Source organism: Falco biarmicus, chromosome 14 (assembly GCF_023638135.1).
Source record: "Falco biarmicus isolate bFalBia1 chromosome 14, bFalBia1.pri, whole genome shotgun sequence".
NCBI lineage: Eukaryota > Metazoa > Chordata > Aves > Falconiformes > Falconidae > Falco > Falco biarmicus.
The window spans coordinates 5880010-5887029 of NC_079301.1; the positions used below are offsets into that span (position 1 = coordinate 5880010).

Consider the following 7020-nt stretch of genomic DNA (forward strand, 5'->3'; position numbering starts at 1 on the left):
GGTAAACATTGTGTAATAGAAACACACTGTAGCATCTTACTTTGCTTTCCAATATCTTCACAATTCACAGAAAACCTAACAAGAACAAATAATTGTAAAGTACACCTTACTGAAGTCCCAGACAGAAACCAGAAAGCTATCTACAAATACATTTTAAATAATTCAGGTGCTATTCTAATATGGATACTTGTTAATCATTCCCTAATACATGTATAGACATATACATCCCTCTTCACTCTGCCCTTTCCAAATACAGAAAAATCACAGATAAATCAAGATATTTCTCATGGGCTTCTAAGAGTTATTGGACAAGCTCACAGAAAAAACTCATTGAACATTTCCCAGAACCACCTGAAAGCAGTCCTTCACCTCTTGGAAGGTATTTGAGGCCAGCTTCCACTACATGCTTCATTTCTGAATAAAGAAAAGCAGGATGAGCAATAACTTGGGTGAGTAAAAAGCCAGGGAGTTTTGTAAGACAAAGGCCTATACAAGAAAATTCATCAATATAAACACAAACATGAAATAGCCCAAGACATTTGCACACAAGAGCTAGCAGGGATTTCATTACACTGTGAGCTGGCCAAAAAGGGAAGAAATAAATGGTATGAATAAAGCTAATTGCTGGACATTAGTTGTAGGATTTTAGCCTCATGCAATGTAGGCTCCTGAAGGAACCAAATCAAACTGTCACCTAAAATGTAAATTGAAATTTTCAGAAGAACTTGAGAAGCTTACAATCCTGTCCTGCTCCCCAAATATTTTGTTTCAAACATGGTATTGGAAAGTTGTGTGGGGGAGCGAAAGAACCAAAGTATGTGGCTCAGCTGGAAATATATAACAGGAGGAGAAAAAGCACTTTCATGAGAACTATGTGCTCCACTGTGATTTTGTAGCACACAAAATATTCTGGGTTTTTAACTGTTGGGTTTTGGTGTTTTTATTTTCCTGAGTTCTAATTACTTACGGCTCAAGAAATACTTTAGATACTTACATATGGATGTAATCCATTTATTAGTTTTCATACACAGTCCCTGTTTCTAAAAGCTTATGTGCTTGCTTATCTTTATATGACTATACCTGCTCAATTAATGAAAATAACATAAATATAGTGAAATGAATCTGCAGAACTTCATAGTACCATTGTTCAAACTACAACTTTGGTTAGAAAGCTTAAATTAAGTGAATAAGATCATTTCCTGTATGTGAAATACTCTTCATGGAAGCATTAATATTTCTTATTTCATTGACTAAGTAATAATGAATTAATGCAAAAATATCTAGTCATATTTTCTCTTCAAATTAATACATTTGTGTTTAATTTGGTATGCAATTTCTTGGTTTTCATTGTCAGTTTTGTATAAAACTGTCATATCATTAAAGACTGCAGGTACTTTTTAATCCCTCAGTCACTTTGGTAATTTTAAAATTTAATCATCCTTTCCATCATTTAGGATACTTGATTGGCCCATGAATTTAATCGGAATGTTTATTAAGCGTATCTGTGAAAAACAAGGGTTCTCATTAAGAGGAACTGGTCAAGCTTTTACATTGACAGCTGGTAACCACTCAGGTCACCAGAGGTTCTGGACCAACACTGATTAAAGGAAAGTGATACAAACTAACTTCTTGTTCTGACCTTGATTCAATTGTTTATTGTTCAGTTCTTCAGGTTTCTCTGTATTGCTGTCTGAATTACAACACAAATACTTGAGCGATAGAGAGGAATGACCTAGTTTCAAAGGTGAAAGTAGCTAACTAGGGCAGTACAGAGCTCAGTACACCTTTAGCTAACTTCTTTTTGGCCCTTTTACTTCCAAAATTTAGCTTCAAAGTATCATATAGGGCCTGTTGTCCCATGGAACATTTCTTTTCACGAAAGGACAAATGGTCAATTGAATACAACCACATTATGCTCATTTTATTATGTTGGCTTCTAAACAGATCCTCAGTAGGTGAAAGATTCAATGCAGTATTGAAGTGCTCAACATCTCCAGCTTACCAAGTAGAAGTCTGTATTATATTATTCTTTGCATGCAACCATTTTTTGTGACTTGAAGAGCAGAAAGGTTAAAGAGCAGGAGGAAAGGTCAAGCCAGATAAGTGAAAGTCCATATTTCATAGAATTACTGTTTTACTTATCACTTTCCTTGAGATTTGACAGGCATACTACTGATTAGGTTATCACCTTCAAATAGATTTATAGGCTCTAGGGAATTTTTATTCAACTTACCCTTGGGGATGTCTCGACATAATGTCTCTATGTTGGCATTTGTGATTTTTAAAGGTTTCACAAAATAATGAAGAAAGACATAAGTAGCAAATATCTTTGGATTCACTAAATATTCTGGTAGCAAATATTTAACATTATTTTAAATACACATTTGCATTACACCTTGCTTTTGAATGCACACTGCTAGTGTTCAAAGATAGTTTTAAGATAGTGAATGAAAAACAGCATTTCCACTTTGGCTAACTTTGCTATTTGGTTTTTGTCATCACTGATCTTTTTTGATGCAACATTAATTAACTTAAAGGAATCTTTCATATTAATTGGACAGGTGAGCACTGAAGCAAATACGTTAATGGATTTAAGCTTCTCATATGCAGGAGCAAGTGTGCACACTCTGTTACAATATAGCCAGCAAGAATTTAAATAGGGAATATTGCAAAAGCATGCACACTTCATTAGAACCAAATCCAACTGAAGCACTGCCTTGCAACTACGTGTCATAAACCCATGAATTTACCCAGCAGATATTTTCTCAAAATATTTTCAGTCTGTTTTTGACAGAGCTGTAATCTTCATTATAAGTTCTTACAAAAAGTTGTCCTTCCAAGTTTGCCACAAAAGACATTCCCATCTCTATGAAGAAAAAGAGAATCAGACACCTCTTTATGCAAAATGAAAATAATAGCATTGCTGCTAGAAGCCAGAAGTGACAGCAAGATTCATAGACAGACAGTTGCCTGTTCAGCAGTAAGACTCTCCTCTGGCTGATATGTGGAGTATTTCATTATTTTGGATTTCAATGCCATTTTTTTGGTAAAATCAGTCAACAGCTGTATGAAAGGGCTAGCATATTACCAGGAAACACCGTCAGTCTTATTTCAAAAGCAAAGATTTCACTGCTGTCTGGGTGACCAACCCCTCTAGTATTAGTAAGAATTCTCTCAAATAAAACCTAATTTGAATTTTTCAGTTTCATTGGGTCAATGTACAATGCCTACGTACAATCAAATGAATGAGATCTTTTTTGCACTTTGTTGTTAACATCTATTAAAAATTCATGTGGTTAGCACAGACATCTCAGTATTATGGCAACTATTCAGAAGCAGGAAAAGCATATTTCCCCACAGGAAGAAGCATACTCAACTTATTGTTTCTTCAGCTTCAGAAGGTAGATACCTACCGGGGGGGGGGGGGGGGGGGGCAGGCGGAGAACTGTCACTGTTCCTTTCACCCATTTGAGACAAAAACATTGACCGTCAGCTAGTTTCTGACAATTGGCTGTTATTAAACTCCAACTTCCTAGGGCCAGCTGTGCCTAATTTGAGTCACTGGTGCAAAAATAACCAGTCAGCAGGAATTGAGGCAATTATGGGTAATTCTGCTGTAGAGCAGTCCTGCATCAGAATCCCAGGATTAACTTTAGGCTGGCATTCCAAGGTGATTGAATGAAGAACACAAGGCCTCAGTAAAATCATCAGTAGTTAAAATCAGGTTTTATATAAGCTCATTTTGGAACTCTGTAACCTGTATTTTAATTTACTTACAGGCAGATTGTCAAAATTCTTTCAGTGCCTGAAGCTCCATAGAGGTTCATACTCAGGGGCTATTTGTTTTACCATTAAATATCCAGCCCTCTTGCCCAAATGTTAGCCTATAATAATTTTATAACCCAATTAATCTCTAAATATGTTTAGTAATTTCCATACTTTGCCTTGTATCTGCTAGATTGCAAAATAATACATTCCATTTTCTTTTTTTTAAAGAAAAAACCACTTAATTTTAAGAAAATACTTTCTTCATCTTAGTTGAAAAACATATAAGGCTATTTCTGTAAGTACTGCTGTGAAGTACATACAATAAACAAATTCAGAGAGTAAGAAGTGTTATTCTAAACAGTCAGCCTTAATTTATGTTTCTGTGTAAAAAAAGAGTAAGTAGAAATAAAATTTTAAGCAACCATGTAATTTTGACAAAAGACTTCAGAAAAAATTGGTACAACTTCACACTGCAAGATATAGTTTGTTTTAAACTTCTAATATGAAAACAGCAACCAGATGTGCTATATTACTTAAATAGCTTCATTAAAAAAATAATGTACAGAAAAAATCAGGAAAAGAACCCAGCAAGCAGTTTATATTTCACAGAGTCCAGTCATTAATAGCAGTATTAGCCAGACCAATATTAAAACATCTATAGCTTTGTTTTCAAGGGTGGCACCTTACACTCAGCTCTTCTGACTCTGTTGTGTCACTGTAACAGAGAAAACTTTTCATAGAGAAAATTAATAGTATCTTAATTGTATGTGAGAATTACTAAAGCTTCTAGTTTTTCAGCTTCTTAGGATTTTTATGACAGACAAAAATATCAGGTATACTGACACTGTTTCCTTAAGTCAGCTTCTGCTGAAACAAAGCACAGGCTCCCTACCTCTAACAAGGTATAATTTAGGACATCAAGCCTCTATTCAAGCTAATAAGTAGATCCATGTCCCTTCAATTATTTATTCCTCTGGCAGACAATTCCATTAACCCCCTCCTGTGCAATAATTTGTTCTGCCACATGTTAGAAAAATTATTTTCCAGCTGCTCAGCAATACTGGTACAGTAAATTGAAAGCATTTCCTGGTAGACAGCTGATACTCAACAGAGAGGTGAACAGCGACATCTGATATGTGAAGGGTAATGTAGTAAATAGCATAAGACAAATGTTAAGTTCCTCCAGCATGATGTTTGTGGACTGACAGTAAGACATGCAAAAATCCTGATGAATTATTCACTCAACTCAAGAAATAAATTAAAGCTTTTCCTGCTATATAGGTGAGACCCAAGCAGAAGTGAACACTAACACTTGTTACATAGAAGTTAACTTAGTAGTAAGTAGTACAACACAAACATGTTTAAGTTCACCCACCATGACGTTTGTAGACTTACAATGACAAGACATGTAAAATAGTAATGAATTATTCATTTAGCTTAGGTAAATAAGAAACCATTTCATTTTCTGCACCCGAGAGTATGAGTCGATACGGACAAATGTATTATGACAGTTCCTGTACTTTATTTTATAAGAAGCTTCACAGCTCAGAAAGCTACACACCTAGTGAGGGTTTTACTAAAGGTTTTACAGCTACACCAAATAGTATCTCCACAGTAGGTATACATTTCTGAGTGGGTATCCAGTAGCACATAATTCTAGATTGAGAGTAGTAAGTAACAGCAGAAGTGTTCCCACTGTGCTGGAAATGAATGACTATGAAGGCAAGAGACAACTCAGGCTTTGTACAGATGTCCTATTCTTGAGTTAGGTTGAAGATTACTGGAAAGTCACGTAGTTACCAAGAAACCATGTATAACCAAGAAACAAAGAATTAAGAAGCAGCCACAAAAACACGAACAAAACCCTCACACCATCCAGAAAGTCCTGTCTGATGGCACATGTAATCAGATGTTGTATCTTATTTATGACAGTACTGGTATCAGCAACTTATGTTATGACAGAAGTGGTATCAGCAACTGGTAAATCAAGACCAATTGGCTAAATTCCTCTTTTGTCCCGCCTCTCGCTTCAATTTCCTGGGGGACTCATTTATTTGTACTGTTTCTGCAGGTTCATTTCTCATATATTCAATCAAAAGATGTAGAAATAACCTTTTGGTTTGAATACACACACTCACAAACACATATGAGTTAATCCTGTTCCATGGTTAGCAGATAGGAGGGCATTTTTCTTGAGCAGTTTGACCAGGAAAGAAATTATATAGTTTTAAAAATAAAAAGAAACAGAAATCCAGCCACCAGGAGAAGCCAGTTTAATATAGAGAAAAAAAGACACAGCATACTTTACAAATGCTAATGTATGTGAAAGAAAACTATCAACCCAATTTCTCAGTAGAAAATTTAAAATTCCAAGCTTAAATGTTTTACCAAAAATTACACAATAAGTCACTGCTGAATTCTGAAAGTAACTCCAAACCTAATCCCCAGACCACAGCGAGTCCCTAGGGAATGACTTATGGACATATTTTTCACTGAAATTGAGCTTTCCCTTGTTTCTGCTGTATTTAATAGAAAACATGGCTCAACACCCTTTAAATTTATTATATTTCATAAGCAGCGGGCAGAGAGGCGAGCAGGCTGAAGCTGTTCCCTCTGTCCTTGCAGGCCCGTCAGCCCATGCAGGCCCCAGCCGCCTTTCCCGCCCTGAGGACTGGGGGCCCTTGGTGGCGTGAGGGCCATGGCTCCCCCGCTCTCTCCTCCCGCCCAGCCCCTGTCACACGGTGGGGCACAGTCCTTCCCCAGGTGGGGACCAAGCCTGGGAGAGAGGGTTCAAAATGAGCAAAAATAACATTTGTGACTCGTTAAGTGCAAAAAGTTTACCTCATCTTAAAATGCGACCCTCACAGCAGGACCGGGGTCCTCCGGGCAGCCATGTCCTCGCCAAGGGGCTGCAGCTCCAGTGCTGCCAGCAGGCTTGGAGATGGGGCCAGGGCTTCCCACAGCCCTGGAGATGCCCACTGGGACACCAGGAAGCCATGTCAGGGCTGGGGTTGGGGTCCTGCCAGCGAAGGATGAAGTTGCTCAGGCAGGAACGGGGGCACCGGCGTGGGCGCCAGAGCCACGCGAGGCGGGCAGCTCCCTCATCGGGTCGCCTGCTCCCGGGGCTGGTGCGAGCGCAGGCTACCAGCCACCCGCCCATCACTGCTGCTGCTGCAGTCCCTAACAGCCTCTGTAAAAATGAAATCCAGGTTTGAATGAAGAAATGTATGTTTGGGAAAATGTTATGAGTCC

General features: G+C 37.8%; 1 long non-coding RNA gene across 1 annotated transcript in view; it reads right to left on the bottom strand.

The window, feature by feature from the left end:
• Positions 1-6628, bottom strand: part of LOC130159030 (uncharacterized) — a 141151-nt gene extending 134523 nt beyond the window's left edge. The window contains exon 1 of the long non-coding RNA XR_008825591.1: positions 6610-6628. This is a non-coding gene — a long non-coding RNA (uncharacterized LOC130159030). The remainder of the gene's footprint in view (positions 1-6609) is intronic.
• Between the last annotated feature and the right edge of the window lie 392 nt (positions 6629-7020).